Source organism: Vulpes vulpes, chromosome 5 (genome assembly GCF_048418805.1).
Source record: "Vulpes vulpes isolate BD-2025 chromosome 5, VulVul3, whole genome shotgun sequence".
Lineage (NCBI taxonomy): Eukaryota > Metazoa > Chordata > Mammalia > Carnivora > Canidae > Vulpes > Vulpes vulpes.
Window position 1 is genome coordinate 93,694,491 of NC_132784.1, and position 20,245 is coordinate 93,714,735.

The 20,245-nt window shown below is 45.1% G+C and overlaps 1 long non-coding RNA gene across 1 annotated transcript; it reads right to left on the reverse strand.

Annotated features, from left to right (window-relative positions):
- On the reverse strand, positions 1-19,572 carry LOC140598933 (uncharacterized). The gene is made up of 4 exons (XR_012001456.1): positions 19,295-19,572; positions 14,562-14,701; positions 6,867-6,921; positions 1-79 (listed from the first exon to the last, which is right to left on the reverse strand). It is a non-coding gene; the product is annotated as an uncharacterized lncRNA (long non-coding RNA).
- Positions 19,573-20,245: the final 673 nt, after the last annotated feature.

The window sequence follows — 20,245 nt, forward strand, 5'->3', positions numbered from 1 at the left end:
CAGATTTAGAAGATAACGCTTCTCAGTTTGTAGTGTAGTCTATAGACCTCTGGCACCACAGCCTTCTGAGGGGACGTGCCTGGAAATATAAGGTGGATTCCCAGCTTCATCCTGGTCCTACTAGATGAGAGTCTTTGGAAATGAGAAGCAGGCAGTTACATTTGGAATAAGTTCCCCATCAAAGTCTGAGAGGCACCACGACATAGGAAATATAAAGAAGTGTAGTTTATGCCTTAGGCAGCTTGCCATGCAGGTGGAAATGACCAAAAAGCAGGAAGGTAATATAATGACTGTGTGTTTTAGAAAGATTATTCTGGCAGCAGTGCACAGGATGGCCCTGCGAGGGGTGTTGGAAGCAGGAGGTCTATTCAGAGGTGTTGGCAGTAAGCCTAGCCAGAGATAAGGGCAGGGGTGCTGCAGAGGAGGGACAGATGCCACATGTCAGCCCTCGTCATAGATGTGGGGTTTTTTTATGGCAGGTGGTCACCAATTCCTTTTGGTTGCTGGAAAGCTGTAGATGACAAACATATAAAAATAGTCCAAAAAAACACCAATTCCATTTATGCTAGCAGAGGCCCCAAGCCCTGAAAAGATGATGGTCTGGCTTCTCTGGGTGTAATCCAAAATAAAACCACACTGAAGGTTCACATGGCTGCTGACATTTTAAAAACTTTCTAGATTCTCCAATTGTAGCTTTCTGGATACATTCATTAGAGCTGTGCTTCTCTTCTCTTTTTGGTTTCTGCTTTGCTGGGCCCTAAGTATGGGCTTAGTCTTTCTATGAGGTTATCAGAACCAGCAAGGGAGGCAGTCTAGGAGGGAGCAAGTCAGGAAGTACTTTGGGAGGGGTGGGTGGTGGTGAGCTTTGAGGCCGATTTAACATGGAATGATGAACATGGGATAAAAGTAAGAATGAGGAAACTCATTGTGGGAGGTGAGATGACCTAGCTGAGGAACTGCAGCTTCTGGATAGAGCTGAACTGTTCTAGAATCTAGAAATTGAGCTGGGTGAAAAATGGGAGCATTCTTCCAGAGTGGGGACAGGCTGTCTCTGATCTTGAGTTCCACTGCTGTCAGCATGGGTGCACGGGCTCTGAGACCTCAGAAGACTGTGCCTCTGAACTCAGGGGAAAGGTCAGAAAAAGCCACAGGCTGAAATGAAACCAAATGAGCTACTGAAAATGCACACTTGGCCATCTTTAGACATTGATCTTAGGCCGTGCAATGAGCCTGAGTTGGAGACCCAAATACACAGTATCTATAAGTATTTCTCTATCTTACTAATATCTAAAGGGCCCTGCTAAGTTCTTTAAAAAAAAAAAAAAGATTTTATTTATTTATTCGAGAGAGAAAGAGAGAGAGAGAGAGAGCGCACAGGAGCACAGGGTGGAGGGGCAGAGGGAGAAGCAGACTCCCCGCTGGGCAGGGGGTGCGCCCCTGGGCTCCATTCCAGGACCCCAGGATCATGACCTAAGCTGAAGGCAGACGCATAACCGACTGAGCCATCTAGGTGCCCCAGCCCTGTTACGTTCTATAGTTAAAAAACAACAAAAATCTGCCTATTTTATTTTTTAAAACTAGTATTTTCTAAAACATTTAATCATGGGATCCTTTAATCATCCAAGACAGAAGTTTCAAACTAACTGCCTGACTGAATCTGGCCCTGGTATGTTTTGTTTATTTAGTGGAGCATTTGCAAAAAAAATTTAAACGGATTGCTGCCATTAAAAAATCAGGTGATTTCACCTAAAAATCCAGATTACCAACTTCTCTTGAAAAAAATCAGATCTGGTCATTTCAGGACCTCATCCCCATGCGGCCACCCACCTGCTGGAGCTGAACGCTGATCATTTTGAGAAGGGACATGCCCTCTTCTGTTTGCCAGAGTCCCCAGGGCTCACCATCATCCCCTCACGCCCCTGAGCATCAGCTGCCATTTATCCTCACATCTGTGCTATTTTTTTCTTAGGAAAGAGCGCTAAGAAGCATATTTATACTGAAGCTCCGATTGAAGTTGTTCTTTTATCCAGCCTGCGTCACTCCTTTGTACGCACACCTGGCCCTGTTACACTAAGTTGGGAGCCCTGTTCTAACCTCTGTTATCATCACACAGCACCAGAGGAAGAGGAGGGCTGCCAGGCTGCATTTGCAACCAGTCCCTCTGTGTATCGGTACAGAAAGGCCAGAACTACGAGAGGATAAAAAGTATGGCATCGAGAACATGGTCAATAATATCGGAATAACCTTGTATGGTGACAGATGGTGACCACACTTACCGTGGTTAGCATTTCATAGTGTATATAATTGTCTATACTGTGTTGTACACCCTGAAACTAATATACAATGTGTCAACTATACTTCAATTAATTTTTTTAATTAAAAAAAATGCTAGAACTGGTGCATTAGAGACCCTTGGGCCGGGGAGTTTCCCAGATGGTCATTAAGTCATCTACCCCCCCACCTAGAATCTCAAGACAACCTCAGGAAAGTACAATTAAGATGAACAAAGCTGTAATCTTCCGAGATGTGTTATATGGCTACCAAACAAATAGGTGTTTAGAAAGAAGCATATTGTGAAAAGAGTCCCCCTGAGGTATTCTATGTGTGGAAAGATCTGAGTGGAAAAATCCGTCTCTTCGCAACCTGAGTAAAACCTCCTTCGCAGCCACCCCCCTCCTCTGGGCTGATTCTGTGCTCACTAAGCAACCTCCTGGTTATAAATGCCATTCTGGGAAATGGGTGTCTCAGAAGGCAGCTGTGAATATTCTGGTTACCGGACAGCCATGCTCATTCATTACTCATTTGCAGATTGGCCTTCCAGCATGCGTGCTTCTCGTGACCTGTGATTACAGAGGCCTGGATCCCGCAAGACCTGAGCTCCTGACCTTGCAAAGCTAAGGGCAGCATATTGACAAGGACCATCCTCGCCAATGGACGAATCACCTGCCAGCTGCCCACCTCTTCCCTGCTGCAGGGAGAGGGGCCTGTCTGGGGTGTAGAGTGGGGCAGCTGCCACCCCACACATGGGTCTGCAGTCAGAGGCCGGGGTGTCTAAGTGTCCAGGGGAGCAGGAAGTCTCTTGGTTGTTTGCTCCTGAGTTCTCACTGTCCCTGGAAGATATTCCTGGCCTCTGGCCCTGACGAGGGCCCTGTGCTATCCTCGACACAGAGAAGCATTCTATAAATGTTTGTGGGAAGGGTTTCAAATGGAGACATTTCAGCAGAAGCCAGGTGACCCCTATGCCCCCATCAGCGATGTCTGAGGGGATCCTTGCTCTGCTTGGGAGGCTGTACTTCTTGATTTCAGATGTCCCTTCTGTCTCAGAATCTATAGCTCGGCTCCCTAGGCTGACTTTGGCAGAGGACAGAGCAAGAAGGAGCAAGAACAGCGCTGGCTTCAGCCAGGAGGCAGTGGAAGATGGTTCTGTGAAGGGAAAGGGCTCCCAGGAGGGTCTCTGTCAGCTTCCTGGTAACAAGAGCTGCTCTCCTAGGATCCCTGGATACCCAGGACAGGGAGAAAAGGCACACACTGATCAGCTCAGTTTTCATCTCAGGCAGCAGGTGCCAGGGTAGAGCAAGGCACAGAGGCTCACGGAGAGAGCCGGCACGGAGGAGAGAGGCAGGAGAGGCCCAACAGCCAGGGAGGACGCGCCTGGGGCCAGCTCAGCGCCTCATGCTAACAAATGTTGTGCATCCTTTACCTAAGGACACTTTTGGGGTGTAGCCTGATGTCCTGTCAACACTCCAGGTGGTGAGTGGCTGCAGAGAACACAGGAGACCCCGCCCCATGGCCTCTGTGCCCTGCCCTGTACCTGGCTTCCGAGGCCTCCGAGGCAATTTGTGTGGGTGACCTATTCCTTCCTACTGTGATGCCCGTGACCCTTATAGCCTAACGCACTGCTTTTGCGTTTTTCAGAAAGGATATCATGATAGTGCCACCTGGCTGTAACATTTTCGTGTTTCCATATTTACTTCTTTTTTATGCAAATCCCAGGCATCATGAAATAGGAGTCTTTTTTTTTTAATTTTTATTTATTTATTATAGTCACACACAGAGAGAGAGAGAGAGAGAGAGGCAGAGACATAGGCAGAGGGAGAAGCAGGCTCCATGCACCAGGAGCCCGACGTGGGATTCGATCCCGGGTCTCCAGGATCGCGCCCTGGGCCAAAGGCAGGCGCCAAACCGCTGCGCCACCCAGGGATCCCCGAAATAGGAGTCTTTTAAAAACTCAGGACATTTTCTCACATAATGATACCATTGACTTTCTCACCTAGCTGCAATACCATATTATACCTAACATGAGCAATAAGTCCTTTGTTTCATCTAATCCCCAGTCCATATTCCGGTTTCCCCTATTATCCCACAAATGAGTTTGCCTGGTTGGTTTGTCGGCAGCAAAGCTTTCTAAACAGTGTTCCCAGCAGCCTTGGGTTTCTGCACAAATGTCTCAGAGACCAGCCCAGCAAAGGTAAGGCTGAGGGGACAGGCCCAGGCCCCCTCCTCTGTTTCAGCCAGGGCAGGTTTTATTATTAGGAACAAAAGGGGTTTTCTGTTAAGAAAAAAAAAGTTTTGAAAACTGTTTCCATAAGGACATGCTTTCATACTTTCAAAGAGAATACCTCCTGCTATAATTGCCTTAAATCAAAGGGATAACTTTGGATACTCCAGCAGTAGGGTGGTGGGAACCCAGGGGTGAGACACAGAGATTTGACAGAGTCCAACAGCTAGAGAAGGGGAGATTTCATTCCCACTGGACATGAGCCTAGACTCACAAAGTCGACTTTTCCAGAATTTGGAATACATTGCATCCACTTGGTAGTTCCTCCTCCAGGTACTAACTCATAGAATATTTTCACTCTTTCCTATCTGGTGCCTAGATCCTGCTCTGTGAACCCCACCTCATTCTTGCTTATTCATAGGGCAGATTGGCACATTTTCAGCCAATGAATTTTTTTTAAGATTTTATTCATTTATTCATGACAGACACAGAGAGAGGCAGAGACACAGGCAGAGGGAGAAGCAGGCTCCCTGCGGGGAGCCCGATGTAGAACTCAACCCCAGGACCCCAGGATCATGTCCGGATTTGAAGGTGGATGCTCAACTGCTGAGCCACCCAGGCATCCTGAGGCAATGAATTTTGAAACCTCCCTGCTCAGTTTATACTTCTGACTAATTTTCTAAGTCTACATTACAGGACCTGACCTCGGAGGAATGGTCTCCCACGGTTTTAATCATTACAGTTTGGCATTACCAAAACAAAATTAACACAGAGTAGCAGTTACACAGACCTGTTGGTAGCAAAGCAAGAGCTCTTCTTATCACAGATGCAGCACATGAGTGAGCAGCTGCTGCTTTGTTATACTAGCCTGGGGAACACAAGCCCTGGTAATGAGAGGAGGGAGAAATTCTAGCAAATTCTGACCTTTTCAGGGAACCTTACTAATCGTAGCTATCAATAACAGCTCGAGACGTTTCTCCTCCTCCAGCACATGTGCCCGGATTAACCTGTCAAGATTTGCTTTCGAGTTCTTGAGGTTATATTTCAAATGATGATATTTGCCCATCTTGTTCAACTGCAGAGTGGTAAGTTCCATACAGATAGTGACAGTATCCATTTTGTATATACTCACATATATCAGTGAACATGTGTTTATCCACTAATATGTGGATTACACGCAAATAAACCTAGCCTGGGTAGAGAAAACTTTGGGACATCTGAAAGGAATCATCCTTTCCCATCACCAATATTTTTGTAATTTTTCAGTTAAAGGCATATTCAATTCTAGCTTGCCTTTGAATCTGACTAATATTCATGACCATCTACTAAATACCTAGTTCCCGGGGTGGGAGGGCTGGGTGGTACAGTCAGTTAAGCGTCAGACTCTTGGTTTTGGTTCAGGTCATGATCTCAGGGTTGTGAGATCGAGCCCAGCAGCAGGCTCGGGGCTCAGCACAGAGTCTACTTGAGTTTTTCTGTCCATCTCCCTCAGGCTCTCTCTCTCAAATAAATAAATAAAATCTTTAAAAAAAAATACCTAGTTTCCTTTAGGTTTTTTTTTTTTTTTAGATTTTATTTATTTATTTGACAGAGAGAGAGAGAGAAAGCAATCACAAGTAGGGTAGTGGCAGGCAGAGGGAGAGGGAGAAGCAGACTCCCTGCTGAGCAGGGAGCCCAATGTGGTGCTCCATCCCAGAACCCTGGGATCATGACCTGAGCCAAGGCAGACATTTACTGACTGAGCCACTCAGGCACCCACCTAGTTCCCTCTGAATATAAGAGATGCATAAACCATCCTTCCCTAGGATGTTTGCGATTTAGTTGGTGACACAAAGCTGCCCACAAGAAAGTTGAAGCCACGTAGGACAGGATACACTCTCCCTTCCTGCCTATTCAAACATGGCCCTGCTTTCAATGTCAAAATCAAACCTTCCTGTCACACAAAGCATTCCTATACTCAACCAGCCTCTACTGAGGACCTATGAGTTCCAAGTATGGTATTGAAACCAGAGGTAGAACAGTGAAGGAAATAGTTGTGCTTCCTATTCCAGTACTTAAACTGATCTTGGAAAAGTTATTTAATTACATATGTAGTCATGCTCAATACTATCAAAATCATATGCTCCTACAAGGTGGTGACCATATCTTACATTCTTTTGTCATCCCCTCACTAGCTAGACTTTAGTCATAGAACTTATTAAATACAGTTTGAAAGGCTGGGTTGTATAGAATTTTCAGGAGACATGAAAAGCTATATATTGAAAGTAAAATCTTAACACAGAGAAATTCCAAAATGCTGAGAACTCCTGCCCACCCTTCAAAACACAGCTCAAAAGTCATCTACTCCATGATACCTTCCCACACTTACTGAGGCAGATTTAGTTCCTGTCTTCTCTCTGAGTCCATACTCCTTGGTGAAGACTCTATGGATAAAATTTAGCAGAGTAACTATAATTATTAGTTTACCAAGTTTCCCCTGAGACAAGCATAGTTTGGGGGAATAAGAATGGGATCCCATGCCCTGCCCAGGAAGATAGTTCCTCCCTGTTTCTTAGATGGAGGGTATATAGAGGATACACATGTCTGCAGGCCTTTTCCTGACAGGATAACAGATGTACAAATACACATTTGCAAAATTGCCACTCCATGTAAATACATAACAGTCCTCCCTAGCCTCTTTCCTGAAAATATAAAGAAAAAGCGTTCTAAGGGGAAGGGAGGTGAGAGGTAGTGGTCAAGGACAGCAGCTTTCAGCTATGCAAGATGACTAAGTCCTAGAGATCTACTGTACAGCATAGAGACTATAGTTAGTAATACTGTGTTGTGTATTTCAACTTTAACCAAGAGGGTAAGTCTTAGTGAAGTGTTCTCATCAGAAAAATATATAGTAGTAATAATAAAAAATAGGGTGGGAGGAAACTTTTGGAGAAGATGGATATGTTTATGGTATAGAGTGTGTTGATGGTTTCATGGGTGGATACTTATCTCCAAACTCCTTGAGCAGAATACACTAAATCTGCACAACTTTTTGGATGTTGGTCATATCTCAATGAAGTAGTGGAACAACAACAACAAAAAAAGAATAGAGTTCTAGGCCTTTGAAAGAGAGAAAAAGAGAAAGAGATGATCTAATCAGAAGGCTGTAGATTTTGAGGTTGAGTGAAGTAAGGACACTTGGGAGAGTGCTCACTCAGCATTTCTGAAACAAAGAAGGTAGTCGTAGTAGATAATATTGGCCATCAGAAGGGGGTGACATCTCAAAATTTTACCTGAGAAGGTGGGCATCTGAGGGGAAGAAATCTGGTAGCCACAGACATTGTTTTAGCGGACAGGCTCCCAGGGAATGGGAGGTGATGGCCTGGGGCTGAGGGTAGCAGGTATCTATTTCAGGAGGTAGAGTCAGAGACAAGACAGTGCCCAGAAGGAGCAGGAGGAACAAAGCAGGACTCTGATTCCAGGAACTTCATTACCAGAAGAAAAAACAACAACAACAACAAAAAAATAAAAACAAAAGCAAAAACCCAGGCAGCAACTCAACTTTCAGGGACAAGGAGAGGACCGAGGCATTGTGACTGGTGAGGAGGGCACTATATTACAGTGGCTTTAGAGCTGAACCTCTGGAGCCAGAGACACAAGGCCGGATTGATCCTGCTCTTTTCTCTCAGTGGTCCCAGCTCAGGGGCTGTGATTTGGGGTCTGGGGGACAGAGGCTGGGGGAGGAGTGGTAGAGAATTAGCTCACCATTTTTCCCCTGGACCAGAAACCACCTCCAAATGATGCTGGCTGTGACCCCCAGAAAGCTAAAACTCACTCTTGAAGCCAAACTTTGAGTTAAAAGGAAGCTTGAGAATCTTTCTTTCACTTCCTTGGGCATTTTGGTTTTAAACTCATTTATAAATGTTGGTTTGAGAGGAAGCCTGGAGTAGATTGAAGATCCAGGTTTGTGATTTTAACTTGAAGCCAAATTTCTAGGCTTTCTTGTAGCATACCCAGCTAACTGGAAAATTTGAAAGTAAATACATTTTGAAGAGAAAAAAAAAAAAAGATGTAAGTTCCCGCTGCTCTCAGAGGAGGGCTTTGCAACCTGTGAATGATGTCATCGTTTTGTTGCCTGTGAGAGAACTGGATGGAAAGTCCTGTTTTCACTTTCTTCCAAAGCATTTATGTGTCTATGAGGGTGGTAGTGGGTCTCTAGGAATTATTTCTTTACTGCCCTGGTGCCCTCCTTTGGAAAACAAAGACACATTATCCAAGTAGAGCACTCAGTGAGATGGCTCTGGGCACAGCCCTGCGGTGTTTGCTTTCTGTGGACATCTGGAGTGGGAGCCATAGTGACTAGGCATATCTGATAGCCGTACATCTATCCCCCATGACTTAAGGGAGCCATCACATGGATACTGGATCAAATGCACATTTTAAAGCCTGCTAATGCTCTCATCACAATGTATCCAACTTGTCTGGTGGATCTGGTATTTGAGTTGAAGATGGGGGTGGGTGGCCACCTGCCCTATTGTTGGGACTAAGGGATTACCTGGAATGTGTGACTAAAAGCAGGACAGTACCCCACACAATGGGATGGTGGCCACCCCACTAGAAAGCATCCCAATTTCCCACTGTTGATGCCAACAAGAGAAGACCAGATGGGAAGAGGACAGTATAACTCCTTAACTCAGTGGCTGTCAAACATTAGCCTGAATTGAAACCACCTGGAGGGCCCATTAAAGTGGATTTCTGGGTCCCATTGCCAAAGCTTCCGATTCAGTGGGTCTGGGTAAGACCCAAGAACTTGCATTTCCAACAAGTTCCCAGATGCTGCTGCTGCTATGTTTAAGAACCTCTGCTCTAATACACTGGGTTCTTGGCTGCCCATTGAAATCATCTGAGGATTATATATATATTATACACATACATAGGTGCTGAGTCTCACCCCCAGACATTCTTACCCCTAGCTGTTCTGATGCAACTATCCACTATGGGGATTTTTAAACCTCCGCAGGTGATCCTAAAGTGCAAAAAAGTTTGAGACTGCTGTTCTCAAGCTCTGTTCCCCATGAAGCACCCTGACCTGAATTCATTTCCTGACATTTATTCCTTTGACATTTAATATGCATTTGTTGAGCAGCTACTACGTGTCATGCACTGTGCCAGAAGCTGGGATGGCTAAAATAGACATGATCCCTCCCTAAAGGAGCTTACTGTTTAAGGAAAAACAGTATAAACAAGTCAACAAAAAATGCTGCACAATGAAAATTTGTGACAAGAGCCCTGGAGAAGAAGAGCAGGAAGCAGGTGGAAGAGAAGGTGAGGGACTTCAGGGGTGGGGGGTGGGGGGGTTATCTGGGATAGAGAAGTCTATGAGGATGTCGACTTAGGAACAGGCTATGACAAGTGTGGAGAGAAAAGCATCCCAGGGATGAGAAACAGCTTGTATGAAGGCCCTGGGATGGGAAAGTGCTTGGCATATTCTCGCTGCTGTCAGATGGGAGCACTTCTAGAGACACAGCACCAGGGCAGAGCAGCTGGGCCGCATGCAGCAGGGTCTCCCAGGATTCTGAGCCAGGGTCAGAATCTAAGGCAACAGCCAGCCATGGGGAGAGAGTAACATTACTGTTTATGTTTTTGTATATTTTTAAAATATTTTAATGATAAATAAAATCTTTAAAAAAAAAAAAAAAAGGTGCCTGGGTGGCTCAGTCGGTTAGGTGTCTGACTCTTGATTTTGACTCAGGTCATGGTCTCAGGGTCATGAGATTGAGCCCCAAGTCGGGCTCTACACTCCAGTGGGCATCTGCTTGGGATTCTCTCCCTCCCTCTCCCTCTGCCCCTCCTCCTGCTCATGCTCTCTCTCTGTCTCAAATAAATAAATAAATAAAACCTTAATAAAATAAAATATTTTGATGACTGTGGTGTGGAATGGAGGTTGGAAGCACCTGGCTCAGGTTTTTCACCGAAGACCCATGAGGGTGAGAGATTCGGGCACCTGAGAAGTCCGGAGAAGTGTCCGCAGCAGGCAGCCAGGGCTCCAGAAGGCCTGTGTGGGGGCCGCTGTGCGGGGCTGTAGCTCCACGGATGGGTGGCACTGGGATGGCCCATCACAGACTCGAGGTGGCTGGCCTTGCGTCTCCTTCGTGCCCTGCATGGGCTAACTCACCAGGTATTAGGTTACGTACAGCGGTTTAACACCTCCGCCTCTTTTCCGCGTGGACTTGGGCTGGAGGCTGTTCTAGCTAGGGGCCAGCTTTACAGTTCCCTGCTAGATGAGCTGGGGGTTCCAGGGCTGCCAGCCAAACAGGGAAGTCCAAAGCCAGGCCCCATGGCCCCGGGGACTCGTGAGTCCCAGGTGCACGGCCATCTGTAGCGGCCCTCGGCGTTGGGTGGGGGTTTGTAATCTATTGCCCAGATGGAGGGCTGCATGAAATGCTTCTGGCAGGTACACAGACACCTGAGGTGGGAGGGCAGCGTCGCAAACAAACTGTGGAAAAGCCTGTCCTAAGTAAGTAGGTGCCGAGACCCTCAGGGCAAGACAAGGGGACCATTTCTTGATGCATAGGTACACTCTTTGTCATTCAAAACTAATTGCAGAATCTATATGAGCTGAAAGTAATGGTTCTTCTTTTTTTAAAAAAAAAATATTTTATTTATTTATTCATGAGAGACAGAGAGAGAGAGGCAGATTCATAGGCAGAGGGAGGAGCAGGCTCCCCCCATGGGGAGCCTGATGCAGGACTTGATGTGGGACTCAATGTGGGATTCAATGTGGGACTCAATCCCAGGACCCTGGGATCATAACTTGAGCCAAAGGCAGATGCTCAACCGCTGAGCCACCCAGGTGTCCCTGAAAGTAATGCTTCTAAGGAGTAATTGAATATGCCTCAGGTAGTCTTCTGTAGTCAGAAACTCATACCCTGTTCTCAGCCTCATGCAAGGGAAAGAGAGAAGGGCAGGACATGCTTGACGGTTTTATAGTCAGGCAGACAGAGACTCAGAGGAGGCCTGCAGAGCAAGAGCTGGGATCAGGTGCCAGGGCTACTGTTCACCGACTATCTTAGCCTAGTCCCCAGCACACTGCTTCCCCTGGGTATAGCTCTGTAAGGAAGGATTGGTGTCAGAAGGTGCAGCATGCAACACTTCATCTGGAGCCTGAGGGGGGCAGGACTGGGGTGAAATGTGTGAAGATGGGTCTCAAATGGGTACTCAGTAAACATTTACTGAAGATGCTGGGCTAGGTGCTGGGAACAAGAGAGGCCCTATCCTGGGCAACGGAAAGAGATGGAGTAAGTGCTTGGGCACAGGGGCCATATTTTATCCATCTCTGTATTGTCAGTGCCTGTCACATAGCAGACACTTAACACACGGGATCGAAAGAAATGCTTTAAGGATTTAAAGAGTCCAGCAAAGCATCCCTGGCTATCAGTAAGCTCTCCATGCCTTTTTCTTAAGCACATTGGAGTGTTTCCTTGACAGGACTAGATCTCAGTCAGTTAAGGGTGACTTGACAGGACTAGATCTCAGTCAGTTAAGGGTCAGATTCTTGGTTTTGGCTCAGGTCATGATCTCATGCCCCGTGTAGGCTCTGTGCTTAGCCAGGAGTCTGCTTGAAGACTCTCTCCCTCTGCTCCACCCTCTGTGCTCGCTCTTTCTCTCTCTCTCTCTCTTTCAAATAAATAAATCTTTTAAAAAATAGAATAGGTGAGATGATGAAGATTTAAGGAAAATAAAAGAGAGGTGAGGATAAAGGAAATAGAATGAGAAAAAAGAAAGAACTGTAGACACTCAGGATGGAGAAAAACTAGAGAAGAAATGTAATCAGAACACATTCCATCTCCTGGGTCAACAATATTTCAGGGTCATAAAAAACTAACAGTATGGCAGATGGCAGAGAGAAGCTGGGAATGCATAAATGTGTGAAAGACTCATCTACCACTGCTGGAAATAAATAATGTCTAAGTACGGAGGTTCCTCAAAAAAATAAAAATAGAATTACCATATGATCCAGTAATCACACTACTGAGTATTTACCAAAAGAAAACACTAATTCAGAAAGATGCATGCATCCCTATGTTAATTGCAGCATTATTTACAATAGCCAAACTGTGGAAGCAGTCCAAGTGTCCACTGACAGATGAATGGGTAAAAAATATGTGACATATATATACAATAAAGTATTATTCAGCCATAAGAAAAAAAAAGGGGGATCCCTGGGTGGCGCAGCGGTTTAGCGCCTGCCTTTGGCCCAGGGCGCGATCCTGGAGACCCGGATCGAATCCCACGTCGGGCTCCCGGTGCATGGAGCCTGCTTCTCTCTCTGCCTGTGTCTCTGCCTCTCTCTCTCTCTGTGTGTGTGTGACTATCATAAATAAATAAAAATTAAAAAAAAAAAAAAAAGGAAACCCTGCCGTTTGCAACCATGTGGATGGAGCTAGAGCATACAATGCTAAGCAAAATAAGCCAGTCAGAGAAAGACACTCATGTGTGGAATTTAAGAAACAAAACAAATGAACAAAGGGGGAAAAAGAATAAGAAACAAACCAAAAACCACCCCCCCCCCAAAAAAAAAAAATCCCAGACGTAACTGTAGAGAACAAACAGATGTTTACCAGCGGGAAAATGGGTGAAATAAGTGATGGGGATGAAGAATACACTTATCTTGATGAGCGCTGAGAAATATATGGAATTGCTGAATCACTAGATTATACACTTGAAATGCATGTAATACTCTATGTTAACACACTGGGATTAAAATTAAATTTGAAAATGGATATTTAAAGTTGAAAAATCCACACAAAGCATTAGAAGTTTATTTTTCAGATATATGAGGGACAAAGAATTCAAAGTGGTTGCCCTTTGGGAACAGGATAGGAGATCCTCTAAAGACTTCTTCCAGCCCCAGGTTAGTCTCCCAGCCCTAATACTCTCCTCTGCTCAGACCCAAGCAGCAACCTTATCCAGATCCGAGTCCCCCAGGCAACCAACCCCTGTTAACCAAAACAGAAGTAAGGCCAGAACTGTAAAATGGAGAAAAGGCAGGCCCTTGAATAGGAAGAGATCGTGAGGCACCCCAGGCAGCTGCAAGGCTGACTTCCTAAGTTGAGATCTGTTAAAATGATATTTGATTTTCTGGGTTGAATGGGAAACTTCAACCAAATAAAAAAATACCTTCCTTGGGCAACAGCTAAAATCATGGAGGAAGCCGCAGGAGGTAGAAAGGGTCAGGGTGGGATCAAAGCTAATCTTCAGGTTGCTTCTTGCTCAAATGGCCCAGTTTGCCCCAGACTAATTGGGCCTCACACAGCTTGAACACAAAGGCAAGAGGCACTTCATAGACAGGAGCACAAAATAGAGGCAGAGAAGAGAATGCCAGGGCTGGAACCAGTCTCAGCGAGCATCTTCGCACAAAATGGAAGGTGGGAAAATTCGTTATGGTTGAACAATCCAAAGGACACAGAGGCAGATGGGGCAGACCTGTCAGCTGACTTTAGGCGTTCCGATTCCTGTGTAGTTCTCTTTTCCTTTCCACACCACTGCAGAGGGAGCAAGATAAGCAGAACAACAGTCTGGTGTAGTGAGCACCAGCTGGAAAGCTGGAGACTTGGGTTCCAGGTGCAGATCCAATGAAAGCCAATCGCTAAAACTTCAGAAAGTCACTCAACCTTAAGCCTGAATTTTCTCAGTCATAGACTAGATGAGATTTTATAAGGTTCTGGTTTCACCCCCAGAAGGCCAAATTCCTATCTTGGAGAGAGATATTTCATATTCATGTCATGCCTAGAAGATCTAATTCCATATCTAACAGGTCTCTACACAGAAAGGCCCAGATCCCACAACTAGAGAGCTAGATTCTATGCCCAAAAGGCAAGAATTCACATCAGGATACACTTTCCATGCCTAGAAAGTCAGACTTCATACTTGGAGGGCCAAGGTTTATGTCTACAAGGGCAGGTTTTGTGTGGAAGACCAGATAATATACTCGAAAAAGCAGAATTCACACCTAGGAAAGCTAAATCAATGCCTCAAAGTTCAGATTTCATAAACAGAGCTCAGGCTCCGTGCATGCAGAACCTACCTCTATAATCCTTATACCAGGTGCCGTGCCAGGAGTTCGAGGCTCCACACATTTTTCATGATCAGACATTGACTTCTACACAAAGAGTGCCAGATTCCAAGCTTGGAGATTCAAATTCTGCATATAGAGTACCACGTTTCCTGTGAACAGGGCAAGATTTGATTTTCTTGAGAAGCAAATTTCTACTATTGAAATCCTATGATTCGTATCTAAAGTTACATAGCCCACATTTGTAAGGACATGTTCCACACTTGGAGATTCAGGTTCTATACATGGGGCACCAGTCTCCATGTTTGTAGGGTTATGTTCAGTACTTGCAGATTGAGATTCCATACATGAATCACCAGTTTCAGCTTTGGAGAATGGGTTCCATGTCTTCGACTTTTTAAGAGAATCAATTTCTAATTTTCAAATTTCTAAAAGTGCTCCTTCTCAAAATTCATCTGCCTTCCAGTGTGCCAGAAGTTAAGATGCCACACTGACTTACCTTTTCTGCCTCCCCATTCATAATCGCTACTTTCCATTTTGTTGAAACAGAATGAATGAATGAGTGACTAGTACCCTTCCTGTACTGAATTTGGAACACCGCACTGGGGTGAAATAAACTCCAGAGTGGTAATGCAGCAATTTAACATATTGCTGTTAGGGAAGCTTCCTTTATTCAACACACTGTCATCCTACACTAGGGCAGTGTGTCTTTTTCTGTCTTATCCATATTTCTGATGAAACAAGTGTAGAAACAAGATATTTTGGGATGTCTTGAATTCAGGTATATTATAGAATGAAGTGGCAGGAGGGATGACAAGTTTTGTTTAATGATCTTGCCTTTTCTATCCCCTGGTTTTTGTTAAAGAATGCATTACTACTATGGGAGAGTTCTGTGAGAGCCAAGCAAAGAGGGTCAAACTACTAAATTTAGCAGAGCCTTTTCATCCAGGTGACAAACTCCTGGCAAGGCAATCCACCCCTTCCTCCCTCCCTTCCAAGGCAATCCACTTGCCCTCCTTTCCTTCCTTTCTTCCTTCCTCCTATCTGTCTTTTTATGCTTCTTAGAATTAATAAATTAGAAGGTATTAAAAGTATGTCGGAGAGTAGCAGTATGCTACAAAATGTCACCTGCATTCACCCAATCTGAGTTGACTATTTTGCTTTATTTCCAAGAGGAGAAGATGAGAAGCCCCACGTTCACTTCCAACATGTCAACATTTGATATTCAAATTGGGAAATGACCTTGAAAATAAGTAGAGGCCTACATCGCCCACCCCAAGCTCGGGAAACGTGCTCGTGCCCGCATTGCCAAAGGTCTCAGGCTCTGCCGGCCAAAGGCCAAGGCCAAGGCTCAAACCAAGGCCCAGGCTGCAGCTGCGACCCCGGCTCCAGCTCCAGCTCCGGCTCCTGCTTCTACTCCTGCAGCGCAGGCTCCCAAAGGTGCCCAGGCCCCCACAAAGGCTCCAGTGTAGAGGCTTCTGCCTGCCAGTGTGAGGACGGAAGGACTGGTATGACCCCTGGGCTTCTGTCTGCATGGGCCTGGTGTCCTCCTGTGCTATTTGTACAAATAAACCTGAGGCAGGATCTGTTAAAAAAAAAAAAAAGAAAGAAAGAAAATAAGTAGAGGCGCTCTACATTTTCTTAAACACTCATTGAGACTTGTAGAAAAAGCACGTTCATTTATTTTGGCCAAAATATTACTGATATCATAGGGACACATAGGTGGCTCAGTCAGTTAAGCATCTGCCTTGGGCTCAGGTCATGATCCTGGAGCCCCGCATCAGGCTCCCTGCTCAATGAGGAAGCTGCTACTCCCTCTTCCTCTGTCCATGCTCTCTCTCTCTCTCTCTCTCTCTCTCTCTTTCTCTCTCTCTCTCTCTTGCTCATTCTCTCTCTCAAATAAATAAAATCTTAAAAAAAATAACCAATTGATATCATAGGCATATATTCAGTTTTCACGTAGGTGCCATCTCCTGCTATTCCTTATCAACCACTGCTCTGTTGGGCCAGTTATTTGTATTATGTAAGAATTGGACTTAGATGAACTTAATGGAAATACATTGTGAAATCAACTGTAAATAATGCACTTAAAATAAGAATTAGTATATCTTTTGTAAGCACCACATTTACCAGTGGCTCAAAACCTTTTCCTTTTGATGTTTATTTCCGTGAGGTAGATTAAACTGCACTCTTAAAGGTAGAATGTTTACTTATGTAGAAAAAAAATGTTCCTAAAATGCACCTAGTACATAATGACCGGAGCACTTTAGAAAACCAGGTTCATTAAATTTATTTTGGAAGTACATAAATTAAAATGTTTAAAGACCATTATTTTAAAGGATGTTAGGTCGTTTGCATAATCTCAAGGAGAGAGAGACTGGAGTGTGGGCAGCCAGAACCAATCCTGTTGCCAGGCAGGGAGACTCTGTGAAACCCCTGCCGCTACTTGGTCTGGAAGCTGGATGCCTCTCTGTCACCTCTGCACTCTCTCCCAAGTGGGTCCTGCTCACAGTCCCGGTCCCATTGAAATTACCTGCAGGAGCACCACTGGGAGGAGCCTGTGCTACACGCCTGATCCCTAGCTTTAAGGGAAGCCAGGGAAATTTGGCTTCTATTTTTAAAAAACAGACTCACTGGATAGGAGAGTTCCCAAAGCATCTAGATGACTAAAAAGAATGATAAACGTTACTACGCAAAGTATGTAATAATGACATGATTTTAAATACAAATATTTTACTTTAATCAGCACATGATTGAGGACTGCATTATGTTCATTTTACTACAATACTTTATTGTCACAATTCCCTGCTTTTCCTCAGTTCACGAATGATGCATGCTTCTTAATTTACTTTAAATTAATCACATTAAATGGAATAATTAGTCGACAGATAAATCTTTTTAAAAAAGACATGTTTTATAGTGTTTGGTCTGGGGTTTGCATATTAAAATACACACTGAAATTCAAGGCTTGAAATTTTATTCTCCCATTCTGTACTTGAGAAATGTATTAATTTTTATAGAATTTTTTAAAATTAAGTAGACACTAGTCCCACTGTAAGTATGGAAAGCCCCTGGGACAACATAATAAACCTGGTAGGTTCACAAGTCCCTGGTTGGGAAACACTGCTTTCCTCTTCTTTGGGTGATACTTGACTCTCAACCTCCTGTTGCTTACCACATCAGCTTGTGACATAATCACAGCTGGAGAGGCGATAGCTGATACCAGACTCACCTGCTGCCGGAGATCCAGCTAACTAGTCACCCTTCCACTTCATCTTCGCTCTCTTGCTGTTGAAATCCTATTACATGCTTGAACTGATCAAGAAATGGATGACCAGGGCCACGTTGAGTGGCTGCCTTCCAATTCCCCCCCAAAATTCTACAGGAAATGAATGACCCAAACCAAGGAACCAGAGGCCTCACCAGATCCAGAAATCCACAGTGGCTCTAGAGCGCCCCCCCCCACCAAGCCTGGAACTGGAACCCTGCAGCCTATGCTGTAGGGGCGAGTGCAAGGGGTATCAGGTGAACCTTATAAAAGCCTATCCCATTTGGCTTTTCATTTACTGGGAATGAAGACTCTTTACACCCACAACGTGCTATTTGCTGAAAAGTGCCTATAAATCGCACCCTGTAACCTTTTATCATATTTGTTCATTTAGAAACAAAACGGTTGAGACCTTATCTTTAGTTAATGCATATGGTATTCCGGTTGTAACCAGCGACCTTTTAGTTCACAGACAGTGACAGCAGCTTTTGCTTTCAACCAACTCATAAAATGGAGATGAGGAAACAGATTAAATGTTAAAACAGGGACCTAATCCCTTAGCAGCCCAGTCGGTGTGAGAACGGAGGACTTCACTATTGAGTAGACACCTCTTGGAGGTCGTGGAAGATACAAGTTGCCAAGGATCCCACTTTGTCTACTGCTTCTCCTTGAGAGGCCCCAGCCCAGAGTAGCCAGAGCCTGTGGTTGTGTAGATGGTGCCTGGAGAAGTGTGGCCTTATCTTGCCATTCAGAGCCCACGGCAGGGGGACATAGGCAGAGGGAGAAGGAGACTCCCTATGGGGAGCCCGATGCGGGACTCCATCCCAGGAACCTCAGATCTAGACCGAAGGCAGATGCTCAACCACTGAGCCACCCAGGTGTCCCTGTCCTGCCACTCTTTAAGAGAAATGTATTGTTGCTGTATTATGCTGATTATAGTCTTACTAAATTATTGTCCTATTGTGCACTGGTAATGGGTGGACACTTATTAAAAAGAAAACCACAGGCTACCTGGGGTGCCTGGCTGACTCACTTGGTAGAGCATGTGACTCTTGATCTCCAGGTCGTGAGTTCAAGTTCCACTGTGCTGGGTGTGGAAATTACTAAAATAAATAAATAAACTTAAAAGGAAAACAAAAAAACACAGGCCCAAAATGGTGCTCCTTAAGCCACATTACAACCCTTGTCCCCCTGAAATGTAGTCTTAACCAGGTTAGTCAGGAATTTTCTTTTTTTTTTTTTTTAATTTTTATTTATTTACGATAGTCACGGAGAGAGAGAGAGAGGGGCAGAGACATAGGCAGAGGGAGAAGCAGGCTCCATGCACCGGGAGCCCGACGTGGGATTCGATCCCGTGTCTCCAGGATCACGCCCTGAGCCAAAGGCAGGCGCTAAACCGCTGCGCCACCCAGGGATCCCTAGTCAGGAATTTTCTGATCAGTATGAACAGGTCCTGCATGATCTGGCTTCCACCTACCTTTCAGATTTCATCTTCTGCAGCTGCAACCATGACACAGCAATCGCTTACTCTCTCCTGGTGAGCTTCTTGAGCCTCATCTGAGGCATACTATTGCTCCTCCTTAGGACAAACTCATACTTGTCCTTCAAGTTATAGTTTATGTTGCTTCTTCAGGGCAAATATCCCTAAGAACATCTCAGTTTTCATTTCCTGCCCTTCCTCAGGGGATCCCATCGTTCAAAGCCTCTCTCTTTGTGGCACTGATCACTCTTGGCTATGGATGTCCATTTGACCACCTGCCTCCCCCACTGGACTAGGAGCTTCTAGAGGCAGAACTAGTGTTTTTTGTCTATTTATCCTTCTCAAGCCTCAGCCAGCACCTGGGATGCGCAATTGGAACCCAGTTATTATTTGTTGGCTGGCCGATTGAATGAATGATGTATGAGATTTCTAAATCGAGCCTGGGCCCAACTGGGATCAAAGGGGAAAGTCCAGGTGAGTTGCATTGCATTCCCCTGTGGCCTGGGGAGACAGGGTTCCCAACCTGACTGGCCAGAGTGCAGGCAGGCCTCTCATACAGTACAGTCGGTAAAAAATGGAGTGGGTACTTGCCCTAGGCCTCCTGAGACTTTGCACATCCTGCTGTGGGGAGTTGATCTCAACATAGAATCTGTCAGTGTTTGCCTCCTCTTTAGGTCCTGCTTCAAAAAAAAAAAAAAAAGAAAGTCATGAAGTCACTTCAGGTTTTGCTTAAGTAGGATCCCATTTGGAAGCCAAATTCAAAAGGTTACAAAGATACGGGACATTTGGCACCTTTAGCAGGTATTTGCTGGGTGACCCTGAGCAAGTCACCTAAACTCTCTGGGCCTCCATGTCCTCATGTACTGTCAGCCCAGTGTTCCTGACCCCCACACCCATGGGTACCAGTGAGGCCACATTAACACTAGTTCTGGAATGGATTGACCGACC